This window comes from Balaenoptera physalus (assembly GCF_965194825.1).
Source record: "Balaenoptera physalus genome assembly, chromosome: 7".
NCBI classification, from domain to species: domain Eukaryota; kingdom Metazoa; phylum Chordata; class Mammalia; order Artiodactyla; family Balaenopteridae; genus Balaenoptera; species Balaenoptera physalus.
This window is the reverse complement of record NC_138886.1, coordinates 37,019,044-37,046,723: the sequence shown is the minus strand read 5'-3', so window position 1 is coordinate 37,046,723 and position 27,680 is coordinate 37,019,044. Positions and strand designations below refer to the sequence as shown.

The following is a 27,680-nucleotide window of genomic DNA, read 5'->3' as shown; positions in this document are numbered from 1 at the left end:
CTTTCCAAAAAAAGATCTATGAACTGAGCTGAACATGAACATAAGTAAGAGTTTTAAAAATTAAGATAAATATACAAAAACAATTAAAAAATTAAACAATAATAACAAAATAAAAGAAATTTAATTCACCTGTAATCCTATCTGCCTATCCTTTCTGTTTACATGCATATATAATTTTGCAGGAATATAACTGTTAGCATTAAAATTATTTTGTATTCTACTTTCTTTTAATTAACCTTGTTTCATAAGCATTTATCCACGTTGCTGTTTAGGCTTTATGGTATATGGCTTAGTGTATTCTATTCAGTTGTTGAAATATCCTCACTGGTAGTCCTTTAACCTCCTTAAAACTTCATTGATATTACAATCATTCTTTTAAAAATGTACTCACCTAGTAATGAACCTAACTCTGAATAATAACCAGTCACCTTTTCTTTGTCTATACCTAAACAGCTAGAGAAAATTATACAGTCCAGTAGAGTTAGTATCACTTTCATCATCACCAAACTTATGCTGGCCAGCAGTCTTACTATATTTCTGTTACAAGGTTATTCCTCTACTCTTTATAACAAATATTTTATACCTTCACTACCCTCCTCAACCTCTGACCCTCCCATCTTCCTTCCATATACTCTATGATGACCTTGACTCATATACCTCAAAGAAAAAAGAAGCTATCAAACATGAACTTTCTTACTTCCTACCACCCATCTGCAAATCTGTCTATAGCCATCCTCTCTTCACTAGTTGCAATGAAGGAGTATCTCACCTCTTAACAAAAGCTAATCTCTCCCTGGTGAACTGGATTGCATACCCTCTATTGTTTAGCTGTTTTGAGATGTTTTTATACAGCAGAGAGTATTATACCTAAATGATAATACTTTGTAAACTACCCCAAACAAACCTATACTCTGAGTAAAAACACTGATTGCTATACAAATGGAACTTCAAGACAATTCCCTGATGCCACCCCACTTCCATGCACCTCTTTTGATCTGTTTGCTGATCCTAAGTTCAACCTATATAGAAATCCTTTTTTTAAAATTTATTTTTATTTGTTTATTATTTTTGGCTCATTTTGCTGAAGCATATTCCGTAGTAGCTTTCTAAGAAAGGATACATAGTAGGAACATTTTTGAAATGAATGTCTGAAAGTATATATATTTAAACTCTCACAGTTGATAATTTGGCTGTGCATGAAACCTTAGGCTAGAAATCAATTCCTCTCAGAAATCTGAAAGTACTGCTCCACTGCTTACTAATTAGATTCCATCATTGTTAAGTCGAATGCCATTCTGATTTCTTATATTTGTATGTAAACTTTTTAAATTAATTAATTAATCAATTAATTTATTTTTGGCTGCGTTGGGTCTTCGTTGCTGCCCGTGGGCTTTCTCTAGTTGCGGCGAGCGGGGGCTACTCTTCGTTGCGGTGCGCAGGCTTCTCATCTGGTGGCTTCTCTTGTTGTGGAGCACGGGCACCAGAGTGCGCGGGCTTCAGTAGATGCAGCGCGTGGGCTCAGTAGTTGTGACTCATGGGCTCTAGAGCACAGGCTCTGTAGTTGTGGTGCACGGGCTTAGTTCCTCCGCGGCATGTGGGATCTTCACAGACCAGGGCTCGAACCCGTGTCCCCTGCACTGGCAGGCGGATTCTTAACCACTGCGCCACCAGGGAAGCCCTATAGAGAAATTCTTGAGCCACTACTGCTTCTCAGGGATGTTGCTTCATCATTTAATTCCTCTCTTTCTAAACCTTCAACATCAGTGGAGGCAAAGTTATAAAAAAATAAAAGAAAGAGTACAAGTGTATTTCCCAGACACAAGTCTCCAAATTGAAAGGGCCCACTGAGTGCCCAGTACAACAAATAAAAATAGCCTACCCCAGTGTACCTCATCATAAAAATCTAGAAAACTAGGGATATAGAGAAATTTTTAATCTGTCCTTTTTTTAAAAGGACAGGGACTTCCCAACAAGAAAGAAGAAATCATGGGATCTAGAACACAGGGCAACTAACAGAAGAGAGGCAAAGGAAATTCCTAGCATGATGAGAGAGAGAAGGCCAGCATGAAGTGGTGTTGTAAGCCAGAGAGGAGAGTCAATTCAGAATGTATCAGAAAAGAAAGTTCCAGAAGGATTATGTTCCGGGGGGAAAAAAAAGGAACTGTGTTTGACCATATATGGAAAGTTAGATTTAGATTGAGAACGATTTTTACCATTCCTCTAGAGAATTTGTCAAGATTTAGGGACAAATATATAGAAAACTAAACAAAAGAGAGTCAAGTAGTAAAATTAAATTATAAATTATACAGTAATAATAAGGGTCCACAGACTACCGAGTCATAGCAAACACTGGATATTAATTAAATCAGAAATTGTGGGGACTTCCCTGGTGGTCCAGTGGTTAAGACTCTGTGTTCCCAACGCTGGGGGCCCAGGTTCGATCTCTGGTCAGGGAACTAGATCCCGTGTGCTGCAACAAAGATCAACTAAAAAAGATCCTGCATGCTGCAACTAAGACCCGGCGCAGCCAAATAAATAAATATTAAAATTAAAAAAAAAAAAAGAAATTGTGAGGAAGGTGGGTGGATGTAGGAGGTCAAGAGAATGTTTAAAATCAAGAAATAATTAAATATACATATGATTTATAAACATGAACATAAATGCCAGATGAGACAGCTAAAAGATTTGAAAGTAGTGGTCTCTGGAGAAGGACACAGAGGTAGAAAGGGGTGGAGCTGGGGACTGCTATTTTCCATCATAAACTTTATACTACAATTTATCTTTGTAACCATGTGCATATATTAATTTGATAAAATCAATATTAATTTAAAAATCCCCTGACACCACATCACCCTCTGGGTATTGACTGTCTCCTTTAACAGCCAACCTGCTCAATTTTCCATTCACTTTTGCACCCTCTGCTGTCTAGCTTCATTTCCACTAACCATGCCCCTGAAATTGCTTATGTCAAGATCACCAGTGAATTCCCAGTTGCCAAATAAAATGGATGCTTTCAACTACGCTCGTTTTCTTTCGGTTTTTCTAAGACACCAACCACTTTCCTGTCTCAGGCCCTTTCACACATGTCATTTCCTCTGCCTGTAATGTTGTCCCCAACTTTTCACCTGTTTAAATTCCCTTCAACTCACCTTTCAAGGCTGAACTTAAACATCAGTTTCCCAGAGAGGCCTTCCTTGACCTCTTAATCAAGCCCTTAGTCAGTCTTAATCAGATCCTCTTAATACTCTGTACTTTATTTTCATGGCATTTATCACACTTTGTAATTATATTTTTATTTATGTGATTGTTTGTCTGCCTTCCTCCACTAGATTGTAAACTTCATGAGGGCAGGGATAGTATCTATTTTGTTTACCACTTCCTGGCCGATAGGAATCTGCCCAAAGACTGAATTAATAATCCTCGAAAGAGGTGTTGAAGGAGGGCCTGGAATTAGAGCACTGATTGTAGGAATTAGAAGAGAGGATAGACTAGAGAGGCTTTTCTACGGCAGAAACTATGGGACTTGGATAGGGTCTCCTGGGATACATGTCTGGAAATAATTAGACCCTTTAAGGAGAATCTTGTCAGCCCATGAGTTTATGTAGAGGACTCGCTTTCACTGTCTTCTGCTGACAGATGAGCAACTCAGGTAGTCATGTACCTGAATTCGCTATATTCACTGGGTGGGAAATTCTTGATTCACAGATAATTTGCATATTTACTCTAACCTCCTTTCTATGTATTTCCTCGGGATTTTTTTTTTTTTGGTAATATATTTATTTATTTATTTATTTATTTTTGGCTGTGTTGGGTCTTCGTCGCTGGGTGCAGGCTTTCTCTAGTTGCGGCGAGCGGGCGCTACTCTTCGTGGCGGTGCGCGGGCTTCTCATTGCGGTGGCTTCTCTTGTTGCGGAGCAGGGGCTCTAGGTGCACAGGCTCAGTAGTTGTGGCTCGTGGGCTCTAGAGCGCAGACTCAGTAGTTGTGGCGCACAGGCTTCATTGCTCCGTGGCATGTGGGATCTTCCCGGACCAGGGCTCGAACCCATGTCCCCTGCATTGGCAGGTGGATTCTTAACCAGTGCGCCACCAGTGAAGTCCTGCCCTCAGGATGTTTTCTGGGACAGAGCCACTTTACAACTTTAAGGAGGACAGAGAACAGAGCCATGAGGGTTAAAAAATTTGAGGTGGTGTGCCTGTTGAAAAGAAAAGCTCTGGGTATGACAGTGGCAAGATTCCCTGGTGTGAGTTGGTAAGTTGAACAATAGTGCAGCCTCAAAAAGGCAATAGGAGGGATTTAGGTTCAAAGAAAGAAGAGATTCCTGATTCATGTTCATTATAGTTGCCGTTTACTGAGCCCTCACTAAATACCAATCACTGTTCTAGATGTTTCTATATCTCTTAACTTCCACCAGCACCCTGTGAGAGGAGATATTATTAATCCCCATTGTACAGGTGAAGAAACCCAAGCTGAGGGGAATCAAATAACTTGCCCAGTGCTACAGAATTAGTCCTGAAGATCAGAGTTAAGGGGCTTCCCTGGTGGCGCAGTGGTTGAGAATCTGCCTGCCAATGCAGGGGACACGGGTTCGAGCCCTGGTCTGGGAGAATCCCACATGCCGCGGAACAACTGGGCCCGTGAGCCACAATTACTGAGCCTGCGCGTCTGGAGCCTGTGCTCCGGAACAAGAGAGGCTGCGATAGTAAGAGGCCCGCGCACCGCGATGAAGAGTGGCCCCCGCTTGCCACAACTAGAGAAAGCCCTCGCACAGAAACGAAGACCCAACACAGCCATAAATTAATTAATTAATTAATTAAAATTTAAAAAAAAAAAAAGAGCAGAGTTAATATACCAGCTTTTTCTTAGCTCCCTTTGTTTTTTTTTTTTTGGCCGCGACCAGGGATCAAACCCGTGTCCCCTGCACTGGAACCTTGAAGTCTTAACCACCGGACCACCAGGGAAGTCCTTAGCTCCCTTTGTTGGCCAGAAAGAAATAAAAATGCATGGCCTGAAGCTGGAAAGAGCAAATCAGGGTTCAATTTCTTCATTGTAAATGGACAGTAATTTGTTAGTTGAAGTGAGCTCCTATGCCTTAAACAAAAGTGTGTGATGTAAATAGGGACTGAACTCCTGCAGAATGAATAGGCATAAAAATGGGGCTCAACTGAGAGCAAGTTATTGAGATTCTAGTGACTCCTTCAAGGGTCAGAGTTCTCAACCAAAACACAGGTAATTTGGGTTGTCAATTCAGTATAAATTTGTCCCTGATTTAATAAATATGCTAACTGACGTCCCTGGACAGAGATGGCTTTTTGGATTAGCTGTCTTTCCTTTGAATATAGCACATTCCAAAGCCTACTTTATAGTTTGTATGGTCATAGTTATTTAATTATTTGTTAGTCTCCCTAGGTGAACTATAAGCTCCATGAAGGCCAGCCCCAGGTCTGCTTTGTTCACATAGTGCAGTGCCTGGCACTTCATAGGTGCTCAGTTAATGTTTATTGACTGATTCATCTAGTCCTTGGGCAAGACTGGCATCTGAGGTTCTCAGGGCCACAGATTCTTCTATACGTCTGCCCAAAGCAGGGAAGGAAGCCCTCCCAGAGCCTTGTTGTGCTTCTAGGTTGGGCTATTAGATTCCCTAGGTCCTGCCTCCTTTGGGTGGGGCCCCAGAGGCTTGATGCCACTGGGGCTCTGGTTTTGGCAGTGGGGCTTGTCTTTGTTCTGAGATATTAACTGTAAATGGATCATGCTATTTCCTGTTCTCAGGAGAACTCCGTGGGGCCACAACTGAGGGGCAGTGAGAACACAGAGTTACTGTGTACTCTGCTGGAACCTCCCCATTGCTACCCAGAGATGGCTCCAATATAGGTTAGCCAATCAGGGAATTCCAAACCCTTTTCCTGAACTCTAAACAGCTTGAGGAATCTCTCCAGCTGGAATTGGAAAAGCTCCTAGCCAGGAGAGCCGAGTCTTATGTAACTTTACAGACTGCCCTTTTTTAGGAAAAAACAAACTGTTCCTCAGCTAGTGCTGGATTTTTTGAGACACATCCTGCATTCTTTCCTAGATGCTCAGCAACCCCGTTGGAAGCAGCCAACAGGATAGAGTTGAAGACTGGTGAGGTTCAGCAGGGAGAGATAACGAAAGAGGGAGAGAGGATGTCTGTCATTCTGGCTGGAGCATGCTATTCTGATTCTCATGCTGCAGCTCGCACTAGCAGTGAAGGGGTGCAGTGTTGAGGTGAAGGGAGAGGAGCTGTACCGGGGGATATTTGCCCTGCACATTCCAGAAGCCAACCACTGTACCGCCTTTATCTTCTCAGCACCCCACACCTCAACAGGGAGGACTAGAGCTAAGTGTGTGTAAATATGTCCACAGCTGTAATGAACCAAATTCTGCTCTAGAAAAAGAAATTTTCCCAATTTACTTTGGTGAAGATTCAGTTCCTCCTTAGTTCAATTCAGTGAACATTTTAAGCCATGTGCCAGGCTCTAGGCTAGGTTAAATGACTGCAGAGATGAATAAGACAGTCTCTATCCTTAACATGCAACCAAGGAGGAAAGAGAAAATGTATATAAACAATTACAATACACTTCCTTGCTTTATAGTCCTGTGTACTTTATGTAATTCTTTTACTCTTAACTCTCTTATAAAGGTAACCGTCAGGTTTATGTCCACCTGTGAACTTATGGGCTTGCTAATTTATGATTAAAAAAAATACAAGAAAATCTCCCCTTTTTAGATGTGACCAGTTATTTTACTAAATTATTCATGAAATGGGCAGGCACAACTCTCAAGAATATTCTTATATTAATTGTTTTTATTTCCATAATTTTCTCAAGCTAATATGTGGCATTTTAGAACTTTGAATGTAACTTGAATCTTTCAAAATAACAAATAGCTTTCTCAATGAATTATGATTTGCCTTAGACATGCCTGTAGCTTTTGCTTCTTCCCTGAAATAAAGTATTAGGCAAACATCTAGCACAGCGGGCTACTATTATTATAAGTATTAGTCTTTATCTATAAGTCATTCATTTCCTTCTAGCCTGTGGTGTGTGGTGAGATATAACTCCAGTGGTTCCTGACCCTTCGCACATTGTTCTTAGGTTGCTTCTATAGTAATTTGATCACTGTTTACAAAGCCTTTACTATTTGTGATAGAGCCTAGATTTACAGCCTTAAGTCTTTGCTCAAAATAAGCTCACCCCTACCCTCAGGCCTTGCATCCATGTTTACTATGTCCAAACTCATCTAACTGTTGATAGTTTGCTCGCTGTCCACAACCATACCACATATCAAAGTGGGCGAGATAGGGAAGAGAGAAAGACTTGAGACCTAAGTCAATTCAAGTGTGGGTTTGGAGCCTGGGAGCAGGAGAAAAGGGGAAAAAAAAAAAAGAAAGAAAGAAAAAAAAAAAGGCCTGGTAGAGGCATGGGATAGTATTATTAAGCAAAAATAGAAGGATAAAGGCTGTTTATGGCTTAGTCTGCACTCCAGAATGATAATGCAATAAGCTAAATTCCGCAGATGTTTCTGAAGCACTTTATATGAAGGGAATTAGCCAGTCTGTCAGCTCCAATACAAATAACCTCAGAATTCTTCCTTCACATTCCTCAGTGGCTTCTTAAGGGGGAGCTGCCTCTGAAATATATGCATCAGCCCTGTGGGAAGAGGAAAGAGGATCCCTAGGCAGGCTCAGCAGAGTCAGAATTTTGAGAAATATACTTTGAATAGAGAGGGCTTTAAGGTCTAGAGCAGAGGTCAGCAAATTATGGCCCATGCCGGAGTAACTTTATATGGTTTTTACATTCACACAAGCTGAGAATGGTTTTTACATTTTTAAAGAATTGTTTAAAAAAGGCGGGGGGGTGGGTTGGAATATGTGGCAGAACTTTATTGCCCACAAAGCCTAAGTATTTACTCTCTGGCCCTTTACAGACAGAGTTTGCTGAAAGGAGGGTTTACTGAAAGCTCACCAGAAGCTGCAGGATGTTGCAAAATCTGTTTTGAACCCTAGGGCAGGCACTTGCAGAAAAAGAGGTATCAGCATCAATGAAGAATAGATTTCTATTTCTCCTCTCCAAAAGCTCTGGAGACCTGGCAAACTAACCGATTGCCGGGCCAGAAAGAGTGAAGCCTTGTGTTGGGTTTAGAATACAGTGTTGCCTTTGTTCTAACTGAGCAGTGGAATACATCCTTTCATTAATGCTGCTTTATCAGGGCTTTAGGCTAAATCTAGTTTGAAATACTACTGTTCAGTGCTGTATCAAAGGGATACAAGTCTCAGATCAGTGTCCTGGGCCCAGGTGTAAGGGAGAATTAGGTTTGTAGATGGAGCAAGTGGGTGAGTAGAGGCATTTCTTTTTGCTTGCATTTTTCTACTTTCTCTATTACACATTAGTGGAAATTAATACCTTGTATCTAGATAAACAGATTCCTAACTGTTTCAACCGTTCCTCAAACCAGTGGTGGGGATTATAGGCCTGAAAGAAAGGAACTGTACCTCCAAGCACAGACCAGGTTCACTTCCCAACATGGCCACCGTGACCTAGAAGAAGGAAAATACATAAGGCCAGGGCTCTCTACCTATATGCATGAATGACAGTTGTTATATTTCTAAAATACTTTATCCAAAGAATTTATAGCATTTAAATTTTTTGCTACTTATTTTTTATTGAAGTATAGTTCATTTACAATGTTGTGTCAATTTCTGCTATATAGCAAAGTGATTCAGTTTTATATATATATATTCAGTTCTATATATTTATATTTTTAATATATTTATGATATATATTTTTTAATATTCTTTTCCATTATGGTTTATCATAGGATATTGAATATAGTTCCCTGTGCTACAAAGTAGAACCTTGTAGTTTATCCATTCCACATATAATAGCTTACATCTGCTAACCCCAACCTCCCACTCCACCCCTCCCCCAATCCTCTCCCCCTTGGCAACCACCAGTCTGTTCTCTATGTGCGTAATTCTGTTTCTGTTTCGTAGATAGGTTCATTTGTGTCATATTTTAGATTCCACATATAAGTGATATCATATCTTATTTGTCTCTCTTTCTGACTTCACTTAGTATGATTATCTCTAGCTGCATTTTTGCTATTTAATATTCTAATTGTTCGAATATTTTTTTCTTGCCATAACACCAGAAGGTAGATACAATTAGCCCCTTTTCCAAATGGTAAACCTAGAACTTTGAGAGGACAGGTACCCTGCCTCCAGATGACCCAGCAAGTCAGAGAAAAAGCCAAGAATGAAAGCAGTGTTCCTATCCTTGGGCATCCTGCCACTATCCTAGGCATGAGTAGCTTCCAGATGGAGCTAAGATCAAACCCTATATCTCTAGTCATCAAATCTGATTGTTTCTGAGGCTGCATTGTTGTTATGATGACCAGGTAGATAAGCCTTGAATGACAGGAGAAAAAGTACTGAATGAATGGTTCACCAGCCTACCTTCCTGCTCCTCAAGATGTTGATATGTTGTGTCTCTGATGATGGTTATGAGTCAGCCTTAGGCAGGAAGATGATGGAGTCACTGTTATTGTGTGCTTGGCTGCTTGGCTGCTTTCTTTGCACTTCAGCATTCCTACCTGGTATGTGGTACATTTTTGTCATTCCACAGCGGTCTGCTGTGCACATGACCTCTCAGTAGGCCAGTCCCCATCTATTTACATCAGCTATCCAGCTGCCAGCCTCCTCGCATCCCTGTCTGCCTGATGGGACAAGATGAAATCTGTGTTAGGAACTGCCTTTCAGGGACGTGAGTGGTATATCCACGGAGTTCCAGATACTGTGGTCAAAGTGTAAGGTCCCTGGGACCCCAACCTCTAGGCCTTGGGGGAGAAAGAGGCTTTCAGGAAAGATTTTTCTGGGCACTGACTCCTCGCCAGATGAAAGCTGGTTTCTTGGTATTTCTATCCTACTGTGTCATTTCTAGGAAAGAAGCTCTGGCCAAATAAATTTTCAAGGGATTTGATATACCTGCTAAAAATTCTGTGCAAATAAAATAAGGACCAGCCTAACCATCCTTTCTTTCAAATATCCTATAAAACCCTCCCAGGTGGGCTTTTTTCTTTTTCTCACAAGGTCAGCACTCACAGCACTAATCTGGGACTTGTGACTGACAAGGCTGAGCTTCTGGTTAGTTCAGTAACAGTCTTTCCTTGATTTTATCCAAGTCATTTCAGTGCTACCAATGTGCGTGTGTGTGTGTGTGTGTGTGTGTGTGTATGTGTGTGCCCACCCTTGTGTGTGTGTGTATGTATGTGTGTGCCCACCTTTGTGTGTGTGTGTGTGTGTGTGTGTGTGTGTGTGTGTGTGCCCGCCCTTCCAAAACAATGTATTAGGTCTCTTGTCCAGGGCCTACCTGACTCAGGAAAATGCCATGAACAACAGCTCTCAATTGAGTTCCACCTGGTTCCGAAGATTTGGGACCGGACAGCTGGACATATGTATGACAGCTCTGTTTGTTCCTTTTTCCCCTTCCCTGTCCCTGTTGATACTAAACTGTTTAAACAAGGCTTGTTTCCTCCAGAATCCAACTTAGCATCCTGGAGAAGCCTAAGGCCACTCCTGTAGCAGGAAGCTGCCCTAGATTTGGGCAGTAACCAGTAGAACTTGATACTGACGCCAGAGTGTAAAAATAAACACCTCCTACAGTGCTGTCTTAATCCACTGGCATCAGAGTTGCTATTATTAACCTATAGGCCTCACAGGCAGCTGTGATGGGCAGACAACAGCCTGGACAGACCTATCCTACCAGCTTGGGATCAGACTGTTTCTTTCCTCCATCTACTGGAATCTGATCTGGGGCCCCTGGAGAAGCACCAGCAGTCTGGGAGCATGCCCCACAACAGGTAGTACTAGAGATGGATTAGTGTCTGTGGTTTGGGAAAGCCTTAGGCTCCTAGGGCCAGCCTGCCAGGCCAGAGTGTAATGGGCACAGGATTACTGATTCAGTCCTAGTGCAGGGGAGGGGAAAAAAGGAACATGACTCTTTCCAGTTCCTTTGGCTCTTTTGAAGAGGTTTTGCCTGCCAGTTCCCTGGACCTGGAGCCTTTAGGTTTTCTGGGAAATTGGGAAAGGAGAGAGGTAAGGACTCCATTGGTCATTGACAAAGATATAATAATAATAGTGACCATAACTGAGCACTTACCTTGTATCAGGCACTTAACGTATAATATCTTATTTCATTCTCCCTCAAGCCTTTGAGGGAAAATATCATGACAGTTTTACAAATGAGGAAGCTAAAGTTTAGTGAAGTTGAATAACTTCCCGAAGTCCACAGCTGGCAAGTAGCGTGTCAGATTTGAATCCAAACCTGTCAACACCAAAATCCATACCCTGAATCATTACAGAACCTAGGCTCCTGAATATTCCAGACCCAGACAAGACTCCAGACACCTGCTTTAAAAATTTTTTGTTTAATATCAGTTTACTCTTACTTTAGTCTTATAACCAAAGCAGATACAGTATCTGGTACAAAGAACTGGTCTTTGCCGCTGACCGCTAGTGAGGCAGTCCCAGTGCTCTTACAAGCACTGTGAGCTGGACTCAGAGACTGTCAGCTGAAGTCTATTGGAAAGTAAGTCACATCCGGGAAAAGGCTTTTGACTTGACTGAGGGGTCTCTGGGACTATGACCCCTCTGCTGAGGATAGGGTCAGACTAGAACCTAGTTCCTTGGGGAGCAAGGCTTTGATGGCTTCTAGCAGTCATGCTGAGGGAGGAGGGTGCTTGAATGAAAATATTTCCTTGAAGGGCAGTTACACGTCTCTATCCTTTCTCCTACCTCCCCCACCCTGTCTCCACAACTGGCTTGTGGTAAGTCAATCTAGATTCTTCTCATAGCCTATTTCACTGTGCATATGTGGCCTTTTATTTACAGCCTTTGACAGTCTGATTGGATAACAGCTTACCAGCCTGCAGGACTCAGTCCACTGCCTTGGGGGAGGGGAAGCAGAAAACACTCTGGCTTTGCTTCCTAGAGCCTAGAAGCCAAAAGGAACAGCCAAAGGAAGAGCAAAGCGTTGACCACGCTGAACAGTCAAGAAGCGTAGGGGCCTTTTTTGTCCCAGCTAACTTGCTTTTGCAAATATACACTTGAGAGCTATCCTCCAAGTAGAGCAGCCCACGTTGGACCTTTCAACACCCACCCCTGACACACTGTCTCTGGTCTTGGTGGTTTCCTGCTCCTTACTGCTCACCTATACCCAGCATTAGGAGGCTTTATCTCTCTTCATCCACTGCTGCATCCTCCATCCCCTCCATCTGAAGAAATCAGTCTATCAAGGTAGGAACTAAATCTTTCCTAATTCTCTATAGTCCTCCTCTCTATCCCTAACCTACATCCTCAAAAGAGGTAGGATTTACAGCAAATTCTCAATCTTTAGAGACTTCTAACTGTAGCAGTTAGAAGCAAAGCACTTGGAAGTATAGGGACGTGTGTGTGTGTATCTGTGTATTTATGTTGAAAGGGAGGAGGGTGAGAGGGAGGACATTTATTAGCACACTTCATAGGAACCTTCCCTTGGGCCCAAGGTTTTAAGTTGGCTTAGTTTGTAATTAGAGCTGAAAGGGACCTTAAGAAGTCATCTGATTTAGCCTTCTGCCTCCACAAACAGGTGCTATGAGTTGAACTAAGGAGGGAATCAAATGCTTGATCTAATGGAGGAAGGCATACCCTTGCTGGCTGGATTGGTGGAAGAGAATATTTATCTAGGTGTAATCCCTTTTGAGCAGAAGGAGAACCTGGAACAAAGCTGAGTTTATTATTATTTTATTTTTATGGAATAAAGGAAAGCGACCCTTTACAGCTCAGTGAGGTCAGTGGCTTCTAGCTTATTCTTTTCGTGGGTATAATTCCTAGTGCTGCAGTCTCCTCTCAGCTGAGCCTGAGAGGTAAGAGGCTTGGAACTTGTTTGGAGTTCTACGCCTAGATGTTCTGTCTGTGATTTTGGTTACATTAAAGGTGCCTGCATATTTCCAGTTCATAAGGGAGGTGACAGACTTGGGGAAAAGAAGATAAACCCACACCAGGTGGTCCTAGGAAAGAGCCCATTCTACTTCAGAACCAAACTTCTTCTAGAGCATGTTTGACTTTTGGGAGTGGACTTTTAGCTGAACCTTTCTGTAACATATTTTTTTTTGTTTTTAATTTTTTGCTGCATTGGGTCTTCGCTGCTGTGCGTGGGCTTTCTCTAGTTGCGGCGAGTGGGGAGTACTCTTCATTGCGGTGCGCGGGCTTCTCATTGCCATGACTTCTCTTGTTGCGGAGCACGGGCTCTAGAGCGCAGGCTCAGTAGTTGTGGCACGCGAGCTTAGCTGCTCCGCGGCATGTGGGATCTTCCCGGACCAGGGCTCGAACCCGTGTCCCCTGCATTGGCAGGTGGATTCTTAACCACTGTGCCACCAGGGAAGTCCCTCTGTAACATATTTGAGAAGCCAAAAGCAAAGCAAGCTCTGTGCTTCGAAAGAAGACTACGTTAGGGAGGCCTGGTGAGGAGGCAGGCTAGGCCTCTTCTAACACACTCGCAGCATGCTGGCTGGCCTCACCTGGAGTCCAAAATAGTATAATACCAGCTCGGAACAGTGGCCTCCTCAGCTAGGAGCAGCTACACACAACCTGGAGGAAAGATAGATGCGCTCCTGGGCATTGGCTGCTATTGCATTTGTGAATCAGACTCCTGATGCCATAGCCAGGTGCTCTCAGGCACCTAACAGCCTATTTATTCTCTCCTTGCAACTCAGCCCAGACACCACAGGAATCACTATTACCACCAATTCTTAAATCTCCAAATTCTTTCAGCACCTCTCACACATTTCAGAAGTATTTGTTTTATAGGTAATTCAGAGTATCCATCAAATCTCATGGCCTATAAAGGCATAGAACCTTAGCAGGCATGAAGGGTAATTATACAAACTGATTTTTCTGAATTCATATAGAAGGTTATTTTCTGTACTCAGAAGTAAGTCTGCTGTTGGTGCAGTTAATTGACATCATTTTCCAAACATATTTGATTTGAGAGCCATGAAAAAAGAAAGATGATTTCTCTCAGTTAATAATTTGTTTCATTCCCCATTTCCCCGACCCCAACCAACCATGTTCAGTCTTGCCTTTGTCTTTCCCCAGAGGTTTTCAGAATTTCTTCCTCTGAGCCCTAGGGTCCCCTGGAAGTGCCTTTGGGGGCCCTTGCAGTGGAGAGAGGGAGTTGGAGTGTATGGGGCCTTAGGCCTTCCCTGCTTCAACCAGAATAGCTCTGTTTTATGTGTTGGGGCTAAAAAGTTTGAAACCACTGCTCTAACCCTTGTCTTACATCCTAAACGTCTTTCTTGCTGCCCTAGCCCTCCCCAGAGACATGTTGGCAATGATTTTAACAAAATTATGAGCCTCTCAAGTTGAGCTTTTTACCCCTAAACATCCAGCACAGTGCTTTATACACAGTAGAAGTGTATGCAGTGAATACTTGTGGCTTGATTGCTTGTTTGATTGATTGATTGATTGACTCCTGAGATGATATTAATTAATGGCCTTGGGATGCTTCTACATCAGAGAAGAGAGTATATAGTAAATCATAGTTTATTTTTATTTGTTATGATTTGGGCACTTCTGACCTTTCCTACTGCAATCAGTCATGCAGTCTGAGGTAAAAACATGGCCAAAAGGAGTTACTTAACATAGGTTATTGCTGGTGTAAAGGATACCTGACTAGGTCAACACAAGCAAAGTACTTCCAAAGAAGTGTGTCCTGAGGTAAAAGGTAAGCAGAGTGATTATTGGAAAACACTAGGGACAGAAATGTACTAAGATAACATAGCCTTATCTATTTTTCAGTATTGCTTGCTTTCGCTAAAAATTACCTGCCTGATAGTTTCCAAAACTACTCAATGTCTTGATTATGGGACGTACAAATCTTTTTCTTCACTAAGCTGCCTTAAAACACTGTCCAAGCTGTTTATCTGTAGCCTCCAGTATACATCTACATATCTTTTGAAGGGGAGGTGGGTGGCTTTGTTTTGGTTTTAATCAATTTATGTTTTATAAAAGTGATATATATGTTTAGTTTTTAAAAAGCCAAATAATAGAAAAAGGACATTAGTGGGAAAACTGGCAAAATCCATATAGTCTGCAAGTTTAGGTAATAGTAATATATTCAATGATGATTTCTTTGTTTTAACAAATGCACCATGATTATGTAAGATGGTAACATTAGGGGTACTGGTTGAAGGACATACGGGAACACTCTTAACTATCTTTGCAACTTTTCTAAAAATTATTCCAAAATAAATAGTTAATTAAAAAAAATTTGTACACAATAATGAAGATCTTCACAATGAAAAAGAAAAATGCCAAGTAGTGCCAAATCTGAGATAATGACCAACAAAATCAATAATACCAGCAACAGATTATGACCCATTGAATTAAAAAAAAAAAAAAAAGCCGAGAATCTATACCAATACCAAAAAAATAAATAGGAAGGAAAAGGGAAATCTTTCTCATATTGGAATGCCAGCTAATAAATGTAGGAGGAATAATAGAGAGAAAATCATCATTTTTCAACCATCACAGTAAATAACTAATTCAGGTAAAAATCTTCAGTGGATGCTGGCATTTTTAAAGAGTAATAACAATGCATTACATTTCTATAAAACATTTATAATTTATAGAGCACTTTCACACACTGTTTTGAGTAGACTGTTCAGATCCGTAGCATGAGGTATAATATCTCCCCTTAGCCTCCACATCCTTTTTTTCACCTAGTGATTCCCTATAGAATAGCCTGATCCAGGCCTAAGAATGCTCAGTAGCCAATGGTTATATTCAGATATATTTTCACCACCCTGGATCTCTCTAATAAGTCTCTTGCTAATTGCTTATCTTTGAGATTTTATCCTTTATTTAAAACATTTCACACATAGCTGATTCGTGTTCTGTATCTGGCATTCTTAATATTTGAAATTCTTGCAGTTTAAATCTATTATTTGTTTTCTGTTATTCATTCATGGTATCTTGTTTCCATGTATATTTGTGATCTTTGATACAAACTAATTTTTGCTTACTCTTTAATTTTGAGAATGCTGTCAACTTAAGTCGGAGATATTTTCCTCCAAAAGTTGGGAGGAACCACCAACCCTGGATCACTTGAGCTTGCTTCAAGGGTCTCAGCCTACTATGGGGGTCTTGGGTTTGGCTCCCTCATCTTACTAGTGGTCCAGGGCTTGTCATTCTGACCATAATAGGAATGCTTTGGGAATTAGCCCTCAAGAAACTGTTGTTTTACCCCTTGCTTATTCCACAGCTCATGATTTTTTTTTTTCCCCTTTTGGGGGTGGGGCAAGTAGCCTTGGAGATTTTTCCTATTTACTGTAAGCCCTGAAATGCTTTAAAAAGTATATGTTATACAGGATATAGTTTTTTGTAGTAGAAGGAACTCCTTTAATATCTTGTTCACTGTAATTGCAGGAAGCAGAAGTCTCTCTGTACAATTTGATATCCTACTTTTTTTATTTGCTTTTAAGCCTTTTTCTATGCCAGTAAACATTCATTATAAATGTAATTCCTATGGTTTCATTATATTCCATTGCATGGCTAGACCACCATTTAATTAGGCATTTTTCTATTAGATATTTAGAATGTTTTCAGGTTTTTGCTGTTGCAAATAATACTGCATTGAACATCATTGTGGTAATGTGAGGTAAATCGGAGGTTGAGGATATAAAGGAAAAGCATAGCTGTTCCTCTGGGGAAGGGTTGTAAACTCAAATGCTTTGTAGGATCCAGGCAAATAAAGCAAATGAGTAAAGTGAAGCAATGAAGCTGACTAGTACAAAAAACCAAAGGGAATGGTGGGAACATGTCAAACTGAAGGGCACATGCCCATCTTATAAATAAGGGCAGCCACATCTCCAGCTGATTGTTACCATCTAGGAATGAGGGACTGGTATGGTCAGTTCTTCTGATTTTTCAAGCAACACAAACTGGAAGTTAAAAAAAAAAAAATTTATGGTGGCATTTTTACTGTGCAAACCACATAAAATCTGTCGACACACAAGATGTGACCATCAGGCTGTCACTTTGCAACCTTTGCTCTAGGATCATGACTGGGGGAATAAATGGTGGGGAAGTACTGATTGAAGACATGGCTGTTCAGTCATCTTTCCATTCTCAGTACGAAATAGGGAGAAATGAGGAGTTAAGAGTTTAAGATCTTGGCCTTGAAGATTTATTTACTAAGGCTCAGCTTTTTGGTTTTCATCTTCCTTCCTTCCTTCCTCACCTCTTATCAAATATGCTATTCTCAGGCTAAGCTAACCTTCTGAAAGCGGACTTGAGTCCAGCTAGCCCACTGGGCTTGCCATCCAGTAGCTTTACCAAACATTGGTGGTGACCTACTAAGTGCCAAGGCTCTGGGCTCAGAATTACTTATCAAGATATAAGACACAGTCCCACCTTCCAAAAGTCTGCTGTCATCAAGAGATAAGTAACAGAATAAAATGGCCAAGACTTGGTACCAAATGAGTTGTACAGATAATTGGTATTGAAAAAGTTCAGAAGAAAAGACTTTCATGATAAAGAAGAGCTTCCAGAAATGGTAGAATTTGAGCTAGATCCTTTTTTTTTAAAAAAGGCAAGGGAAATAGGGAGAGAGAGCATTCCAGATATCTTCCCAGTGGAGTGAGCCAAAACTCAAAATTCAGAATAAATTTGGCATGTGATAGAACATGATTGGATAAGTAGGAAGGAACTTTGAATACCACATTGAGGAATTTGGATTATCCTGTAGGCAGCTGGGAGCCACTAAAGGCTTTTTAGTAGTAACGTGACGTATTGAAGGCAGTACTTGGGGAGATTAGTCTTGTGTCAGTATATAGGATAGCTGGGAGGAAAGAGCCAAAATGAAAGCAAGAAAGCTAGTTAGAAGACTATATAATAATTCAGAGGAGGGGTGCTGCAGGTCTGAACTAGGATGATAGGAATAGGGATGGGAACTTGAAAGGCAATGTAACAAGTGGTTAAGAACACTGACTTTGGAATCAGACAGTTCTGTGTCTGAATCCCAGGTCAGACATTACTGACTGAGTTACCTTAGGAAGGTTACTTAATAGCTCTGAGCCTCAGATTTCTCATCCATGAAATAGAGATACTAATACTTAGCTTAGAGAGTGGTTATATGGATTAAATGAGATAATGTAAGTGCTTAGCATAGTAGTTGGAATAAGAGCACAGTAAATTATTAGATCAATGCCTAAAACAGCAGAAGTTAGACTCAGCGTGACTTGGTGATTGTCTGAATGTGAGGAGAGAGTCCAGATGATTCTTGTGTTTTCAATTTTGTGTTACTGGTAGTCCAAAGAAAGCTGATTTGAAATAGAAAAATCAATTTGGCTTTATTTTTTTATTTTTTATTTTTAAGGACAGTCTCCTTAATATTTGTTTGTTTGTTTGTTTATTGGCTGCATCGGGTCTTAGTTGCCACATGTGGGATCTTCCATTGCAGCATGCGGGCTCCTCACTGCGGTGCGCAGGCTTCTCTCTAGTCGTGGTGTGCGGGCTCCAGAGCGCGTGAGCTCAGTAGTTGCAGCACGCGGGCTCTCCAGTTGTGGCGCCCTCACTCCAGAGCGTGTGGGCTCAGTAGTTGTGGCGCATGGGCTCAGTTGCCCTGCGGCATGTGGCATCTTAGTTCCCCGACCAGGAATCGAACTGGCATCCCCTGTATTGCAAGATGGATTCTCAACCACCGGACCACCAGGGAAGTCCCTCAATTTGGTTTTAAACATGTTGAATTTGAGGTAATAATGAGAAGTATCTAATACAGTATTGGAGATTTGATTCTGGAAACGCAGGAAGAATGTAAGATTTGGAAATCAACAGTATAATGGGAAGGGCTAAACATTTCTCAGGTTGAAAAAGACTTCAGGTCTGAGCCCTGCTGTAAATCTACCTTTAAATATAGGTCAGGTATTGTATTAAACAACTAAGAAACAATGATCTAAGAAGTAGAACTAGGAGGGTTGTTGTTATGGAAGCCAAAGGCAAAAGAGCGTTTCAGTAGGAGGGGATGGCTAAGTGTCCGGCAATTTAAATATTATGGGTTTAAAAATTAGAACTGCTTCAGACAGTTCATGTATTAATTAAAAGAAGACAGACTTCCGATGTTTAAGAAATAGTTAAGGAGAAAGTAGGATTAACATAGTTCATTGTTCTAAGAATTTTGGTATTGAAAAAAACAGAAGGAAGGGGGAATTGTCTAAGGTCCTTAGGTTGACATGGCAGTGATACCCTCTGCTTTCTAGTACACCTGAGTTTCTGCCACCCCACGCCCACCCAGTCACAGAGCCTTTAAAGACTCCTGCCTCTGTGGAGCTGAGCAACACCATTCACTGCTGCAGCTTCTTTTTTTTTTAACAGCTTTATTGAGATATAATTGACATCTGTTTCACCATTTAAAGTATACTATTCAAAAAAGAGGGGATATATGTATATGTATATACTATTCAAAAAAGAGGGGATATATGTATACGTATAAGCTGATTCACTTTGCTGTACAATAGAAACTAATACAACATTGTAAAGCAACTATAATCCAATAAAAAAATTTTTTAAAGTATACTATTCAATTGTTACTAGTATAGTCACAGAGTTGTGCAACCATCACCATAATCTAATTTTAGAACATTTGCATCATCCCTAAAAGAAATCCCAAACCCAATAACAATCACTCCCCATTTTCCCTTCCCCCAGGTCCCTGGCAGCCACTAACCTACTTTTTTTTTTTTTTTTAATGAATTAATTAATTTATTTATTTTGGCTGCGTTGGGTCTTTGTTGCCGCGCGTGGGCTTTCTCTAGTTGCGGCGTGCAGGGGCTGCTCTTCGTTGCGGTGCACGGGCTTCTCATTGCGGTGGCTTCTCTTGTTGCAGAGCACGGGCTCTAGGCACGTGGGCTTCAGTAGTTGTGGCACATGGGCTCAGTAGTTGTGGCTCGCGGGCTCTAGAGCACAGGCTCAGCAGTTGTGGCGCACGTGCTTAGTTGCTCCGCGGCATGTGGGATCTTCCCGGACCAGGGCTCGAACCCGTGTTCCCTGCATTGGCAGGCAGATTCTTAACCACTGCACCACCAGGGAAGTCCCACTAATCTACTTTTTGTCTCCATAGATTTGCCTACTCTGGGCATTTCATATAAATGCAGTCAAACAATATGTGGCCTTTTGTGTTCAGCATCTTTCACTTAGCATAATGTTTTCAAGGTCCATATTGTAGCGTGTTTCTTTTTATTACTGAATAATATTCCATTTTATGAATATACCACATTTTATCTATCCATTCGTCTGTTAATGGATATTGAGTTATTCCCACTTTTTGGCTATTATAAATAATGCTGCTGTGAACATTCATATGCAAGCTTTTGTGTGAAGATATGTTTTCATTTCTTTGGGATAGATATCTAGGAGTAGAATTTCTGGGTCATATGGTAACTCTGTGTTTTACATATTGAGGAACTGTTACCAGACTATTTTCTAAAGTGACTGGACCATTTTACAATCCTCCCAGCAATATATGAGGGTTCTAATTTCTCCACATTGTCATCAACACTTGTTATTGTCTCTCTTTTTTATTTAGCCATTCTAGTAGGGGGTAGTATCTCATTTAAGTTTTGATTTGCACTTCCCTAATAACTAATGATGTTGAGCATCTTTTCATGTGCTTATTGACCATTTGTATGTCTCCTTTAGAGAAATGTCTATTCAGATCCTTTGCCCATTTTTAAATTGGGTTATGTATCTTTTTTTTTTTTTTTTTTGCAGTTTATTTTATTTTATTTTTTTTTAAAGTTTAATTTTTATTTATTTATTTATTTATTTATGGCTGTGTTGGGTCTTCGTTTCTGTGCGAGGGCTTTCTCTAGTTGTGGCAAGTGAGGGCCACTCTTCATCGCGGTGCGTGGGCCTCTCATTATCGCGGCCTCTCTTGTTGCGGAGCACAGGCTCCAGACGCGCAGGCTCAGTAATTGTGGCTCACGGGCCTAGTCGCTCCGCGGCATGTGGGATCCTCCCAGACCAGGACTCGAACCCGTGTCCCCTGCATTGCCAGGCAGATTCTCAACCACTGCGCCACCAGGGAAGCCCCGGTTATGTGTCTTTTTATTGCTGAGTTGTAAAAGTCCTTTATGTATTCTGGATAGAAGTCCCTTATCAGATATATGATTTGCAAATGTTTTCTCCCATTCTGTGGGTTGTCTTTTCACTATCTTGATTGTGTTCTTTAAAGCACAAAAGTTTTAAAGTTTTATGAAGTCCAACTTACCTATTTTTTTCTTTTGTCACTTGTACTTGTGGTATCGTGTCTAAGAATGCATTACCTAACTCAAGGTTATGAAGGATTATTCCTTTTTTTGCTAAGCTTTCTTTTAACAGACCTTTTTTTTTTTTTCTCATGAACAGCAGGGGGCTTCTCTGTCAGCCTTTTGAGTCAGATCTGCCCACCACTTACTTTCATTTACTCTCTCACTATTTTTGTATTACTCTTATTCAACAAGGCTTTGACTAACCACCTTCTATAAGCCAAACACTGTGCTAGTATTATAGGAAACACAAAATAAAAATGATACTGTCTTAAGCTCTGGGTATTGGGGATACAGAGATGACTATAACTTGGACTTTGCAGTCTAGAAGAGCCATTAAGGCAGCTATGCAAAAAAGAACATAACCATGTCAAGTGACAAATGATTTACTTAATCAAAACCTCTCATGAACTGATATTAGTTTCTGATGAAGCATCCGTCAGTACACAATGAAATAAGAAAAATAATGACAGTGTGCTTTTTTAATGAAATGATGGTGATAGTTGATGTAGGGTGTATTTTGTTGTTGTTGTTTAATCATCTTACTTGGCCATATAAGAAATTGGCAATCCCGTATTGATCCCCTGGCTTTTGTGGGATTTTTTTCTTGTCTGTAAAATCAACAACCTGCAGCCACAGTTCAGAAGACAGAGATCATTTCTGGCTCCAAGGTGATCAGTGAAGACTTGATGGAGGAGTTGATCTGGGCCTTGTAGGTTTTGGATAATTCCTCATAGGTTTAGCCAAGTGTAACAGGCAGGAGAATCTGAACAAAGAGTGGAAAGAGCTTATGAAGCAGGTTTGAAGGACTACATGACCGGGGATGGGAAGTAAGGTTGGGTAGAGAGGGAGTAGACAGCCAAGATGGAGGACCTTGAAAGCCAAAATGAGTTTGAACTTGATTCTCTGGGTAATGGGAAACCATTAAAAGGGGCTGGAGTGACATGTTGAATAAAGATGGGGCTTCAGGAAGATGAATCTGGCAGTACTAGATAGAAGGTAAATTGTAGGTGAGAAGACTAGTTAGGAGGCAGTTGTGGTTTATAATGTGATGGTTTTTATATTTTGTTTCTAGCCAGAAAAAAATTTGATCTTCTCATTAAAGCCCTATAGATCTTTGGCCATAGTTGGTGGAAAGTAGGTGATGACGTGGTCTGTGATATAGTGAAGTAAGTTAAGCACTGAAAGTATGATAGCTGCCACCTTCTGTAGGCAGCTGGAAACATTTCCTAAGTAGTAGCTTTCCAGTACAATGCATGGCTTAGCCTCACAAAAATTTCAAGGACAAAGACCCTGGGCCCAGAGCTCTTACTGGAATTCTAAGCACTGGTCATGGAGATTGACTTTGCCCCAGCCTACAGCCCAGCTAGGGGAGAGGGAAGTACAGTGACACCTTTCACTGTCCTTGAGGGGATCGTTCATGGCTAGTTTTATGAACAGCTGCCTTCCTCTTTCCTTCCCTTCCTCATTGTTTCCTGCTTTGTAGGATCAAGAAGCCATGGCCCCTCAAACATTTATTTCAAGGTTGGAGATAGGTTTTTGGGTCTTCAGCAACTTCTGTTCTTCTACAACTCAGTTCATCTTAGGATGCTGTCACTGAGCACTTGAGTCTCACAGGGAATAGAAGCAACAATAGGGGAAAGAAACGACGTATCTTCTGGATCCTGAGTGGTAGCTGATGTGGTCCTGGCCAGTAGACCTAAGGCTTCTTTTTAGGGACCTGAAATCCAAGGGCTTGCCTGTGGAGTCCAGATGGTAGTCAATACTGGAAGGAGCTCTATGCAGGGCTAGTGCTTGAGGGCCAAGCCCATCTTGAGACCATCTCTGTGTTCAAGGATGGCAGCAGGCGGCAGTGGCATGAACTGGACAGAGACATGCTGCTACTTACTGTACAACTGGCTCTGGCTCTGGCTTCTCCACTGTCTACTGATTCCCACAGAACTGGCCCAGAACCTGACCAGGGTGGAGCAGGGAAGGGGTGGAGGGCTCTGTAGGTCTTCAGACGGAACTGAGAATTTTCTCTGGCCTGGGGAAGACCACTCCTTTTCCTTAGCCTTCCTTTCCCGAGGAAAATAGGCTTCCTGCCCCCTGGCCTGGCTAAAGGGACTCTGCGTTCCCACAGGCCCAGCTGGACCCCACTCAGTATTGACCAAAAACTGATGTAGGTGAGAGGGCGGAAGGTTCTGCTACAGCAGCCCCACTAGCAGACCCTCTGAAGATCCAGGGAACTGAAGTGGACCCTGTGGTAGGAAGGGGGCCTGTAGCCAACTTGATCCTAAGGCTCACTACCACCCTGTATGTAGAAGCCTCTATGGCCCAGTCTCTCTTTTTTTCTGAGATCCCGTTTCTCTGAAGGGGCACGCCCTAGAAAGCCTATTGCCAAGTCTAGGAACTTGGTGTTACTGCTGGTGGAATGATGACTGGTCCCCACAGCCTCCCTGCAGGGCTTCAGGAACCCCCTCCCAGGCTGGCTGCTCCACCCTGAGGCTAGTCTGGAATCCTAGTGAAGGGAAAAAGCTGGAAAACAAGGAGTCATTCAGAGTGGGTGAAAAGAGGAGGGAGAGGTTTCTGGCTGAGATCTAAAAGGAGGGGCCTAAGGAAGGAAGGAAGCTCTAAGCCTCCTCCCAGACCTTTTCCCTGAGACTCCTAGGGATGAGAGAGGAGCGAGGCCCAGCTCTCTCGCTATTTTTCTTTGCCACTTTAAAGGAGAGTTCTCATCTTCCAGCTGACTGCCCTCAGTGGCTGACTCCTTTCTCTACCTTCCCCCTTCCCCAGGCTAAAGGGCCCACGGGGACTGGCAGGGAGGAAGGCTGAGCGGCTGTACTGTGGGCATGCCTGTTCCTTTCCCTTCCCCCTTCCCTTAGCAGCAACGTCACCGCAGCACCAGAGGCAGCAGCAGCGGCAAGGATACTGGGGCTGGGATTGCGCAGCCTCCCTGCATTAGCAACGATGCCATTGTATTAGCAGAAATCAGCTCTTAGGAAATCAGCCCAGCTCCCCCTGTGTGGTCCTGTGGAACAGTGCCTCAGCTTGAACTGTCAAGATAGAGCTTGGTCGGAGTGCAAAAGGAACAGAAGCTTCCAGATACAGCTAAGGCTCCTTACAGAGGTATGGCTCAGCGGAGCTGGGGGGAGGGGCAGGGCAGAGACGCTAGAATAACTGATCAGCACATTTGGGCCCTGGCTTCGAGGGTTGGCTTTGTCTTCCCGAAAGAGGGAGAGAGAGTGAGAGCGAGCGTAAGCGCAAACATTAGACAAGCTCATCCATGCATACATTTGGGCTGTGGTGCAGAGATGGGGAAGAACAGAGGCTTGGGCTAATGCTATTTTGTCAAGAAGCAGAAAATCCCCTTCTTCCTTTCTGAGCATCTCTAATGAGGCTGTTATAGTGCGGGTCAGCGTAGAGGGGGTCAGATCTAGAAACAAAGGCTTAATAGGGAGGAGATACCCCTACAGCTACTGTAAGTGTACGATGGAGACATGCAGGGATCCACACAGGAGGTACTGGGAAGCATTGAGTCCACCCTTTACCTCCATGCACATATGTACATGCACATAGACACACATACCATATCTTCTGGAGCTGTGGGAGCCAGGAGGCGACAGATAAGGATGGAATAAGAAAGAATGTTGACCAAGAGGCTCCACATTATTGGTTGGTGGGGAGAAGTAGTGCCTAGGGCACCTGACCTATTATAATTGGTCTTCTTCTACAGGCTTAGATTCCTAACAGGAAGAGACCTAAGCATAAGTTTATACTCCCAAATCCACCCTCCTGCTCTCTTCCCTTCAATCCTGTCCAAGACAGAACCCAGACAGGAAAAGGGTTATCAGTCCTACTGAGGCTCCCCATCAGACCTCAGGCCAAGGTCAGATTGCTAGAGAGTAACAGCTGAGTATCACCATCTTCCCCGTCCTCCTTCAGGAGGCTAAAAAAAGAGGGAAGGGATTCTATGACTGGCAGAAAGATGCTGAAGACCAAAGACAAGGGAAACCTTTCTTCTGAAGTTTAGAACATCTTCCTGCCCAGAGTTACCCTATTGCTGAGCAGATAGGAAGAGTTCTTTAAATTCCCATCTCCATTGATCACCTTGGTGGAGGATTCAAAAACATATGCTAATAGGAGTCAGTAGTTCCATGTTGCGCAAAATGTGGTTGGATAATACATTGGGAAGTTGTGGGAGGTGTTAGTTCCCAGGAAGCACCTAGGAATGTGAACTACAGAGCAGGGGAAAGGGGCATTGAGGACTGTGAATGAGGCAGGGAGATGTGAGCTGGGAACTGGGGCAGGAGGTGGGATTGAAGAGTGTTTATTAGAGCATGGGGCAGTAATATGAAAGGGACTGTGGGTTCAGAGAATAGTAGAGTGGGTAAGTATAAACTGTGTAAATGGAAACTAGAGTGTGAGCCTATCCAGGAAAGGTAGAAAGCATCTGCCTTGGTAGCAGAGTAAATGTAGGGGCTTTAGGAAGAGGGTGTGGCCCTGATCTTTTCTCTGAGAGGCAGTTGTAGTGGAAAGAATTAAGAATTGGGCAGACCTGGATTTGCGTCCATCTCAGCTGTATAATTATGGGCTAACTTCTCACACTTGCTAAGCTTCAGTTTTCTCATGTGTAAAATGGGGATGATTATGTCTACTTTAAATGATTATAGTGAAATTAGAGATGATATATGTAAAACACCTTACATGTAAGTTCTCAGTAAATGATCACTAATAAATAGTATTATTATAATAGGCCAGGAGACACCCATTTGTGATGAGGGCCAGGAAGAGGGCTCTCATGGAGAGCTTTCCCTGATTCTAGAGATCTAGACCTCGTAACTTTATGCTGACTAAGCCCACCACTTCTTTATCCACCTGGCAGGCAGAGCTGAGCACTTTCTTCCACTTTCTTCCTATTCTGGGTTCTCTGTTCCTTCCCCATCTTCATCTCCCATGTCTCTCCATTTAATCAGGGTACAAAAAGCATCTGGAATGAGATCTTCCATCTCACTGTTTTCTCTTCACCTTTATTAGCGCTCATGGGCCACAATATTAAACTTGTCTTGTTATAGAACATGTCTCTCCTGGGAGAGAAGTCTAATAGATATGCTCTCAGTAAATGTGTTCTGTGGTGTTTGAAATCAAGTCACGTGTACAGTATACTCTCATTACATTCCTAACTGATCAAGAAAAAAGGTCAAACATTAGGATTCCTGACTCTTGACTTAATTCTGTCATTTATCCATTGAGAGATCTTGGGCAAGTCATTTGTTTTTTCTAGGTGCTGATTTCCTTATTTTTTTAAGTAAAGAAATGGCTCTGCCTATTCTGGTGCATTGTTGTGAGGATCAATGAGATGACATACATAAAGAAGTGCTTTGTAAAAAATGTGAAAGTGTCGGGGCAAAAGGCATGAGTACAAAGTCTAATGAGGTGTCTGTAGAACTTTACCTTAGTTGGCTGAACTGGAGTTGTCTGTGGAGAAACTATTGGCAGATGAGGAAGGAATAAGACTTTCTCCGAGATACAAAAATATAAAATAAAATGAAATCAACCAGTGAAAGAGCTTTACGCTTAAAATAGGATTCAACACAACCTAAATATAAAAGCTAAAACTATACAGCATTTAGGAAAAAAAACAGGAAAATTTCTTTATGATCTTGGGACAGGCAAAACTTTCTTAGACAGCATACAGAAAGATTTAACCATAAAGAAAAAAACAGATAAATGGGACTTCATAAAATTAAAAACTTCTATTAATTAAAAAACACCATTAAGAAAACAAATGGGCAAGCCACATTTGAGAAAAGGCCACTTGAGAAAATATTCTCAAGACATACATCTGACAAAGGACTTGTATCCAGAATAAATTTTAAAACTCCTACAACTCAACAATAAGAAGACAAGTCAGTTTTTAAAATGGGTAGAACAGGAGTCGATAACTAACCTACTGTGCCTACCATGTTCCAAGCACTATGCGTGGGTTCTAGGGACACAGGGTTGACTGTATCCCTAGATACAGCCCCTACCCTGTTCCTCAAGGAACTGCACTCTAGTCTGGGGACAGATACGTAAACATAACATAAAAAACCTTCAGTGCCCTCCAGCCAAAGGTTCTCCATCACCCTCCACATTCATTTGTGCTTTATCCCTGATTCAGAGAGTCAGCTTTCCAGACTCTGTGTGTTGCTCTGTTTCTCTATTTGAATGCGTATCTGACCCAGTCAGTGGTTTTGTGGGTCAGAATCAGAAACTCTTATGTGCGTATTACTTGTGAATGCCTTTTGAAAATGGTGCTATAAAAGGGGGTGGAGGGGTATTCATTGAAGATCAAGTGATGGCT

General features: G+C 42.0%; 1 protein-coding gene and 1 long non-coding RNA gene across 3 annotated transcripts in view; one reads left to right on the top strand and one right to left on the bottom strand.

Annotated features, from left to right (window-relative positions):
- LOC309663860 overlaps positions 1–10,869 on the bottom strand; it is a 102,727-nt gene extending 91,858 nt beyond the window's left edge. The window contains exon 1 of the long non-coding RNA XR_014265502.1: positions 1,958–10,869. This is a non-coding gene — a long non-coding RNA (uncharacterized lncRNA). The remainder of the gene's footprint in view (positions 1–1,957) is intronic.
- Positions 1–27,680, top strand: part of RUSC2 (RUN and SH3 domain containing 2) — a 58,874-nt gene that overhangs the window by 13,096 nt on the left and 18,098 nt on the right. The window contains exon 1 of one of the 2 annotated variants that reach the window (XM_082468369.1): positions 23,968–24,463. The exons of the other annotated variant lie outside the window; for it this stretch is intronic. The gene's annotated coding sequence lies outside the window, so the exon portion shown is untranslated. Of the gene's footprint in view, positions 1–23,967; positions 24,464–27,680 lie in introns of those variants that run through there. 2 annotated transcript variants of the gene reach the window in all.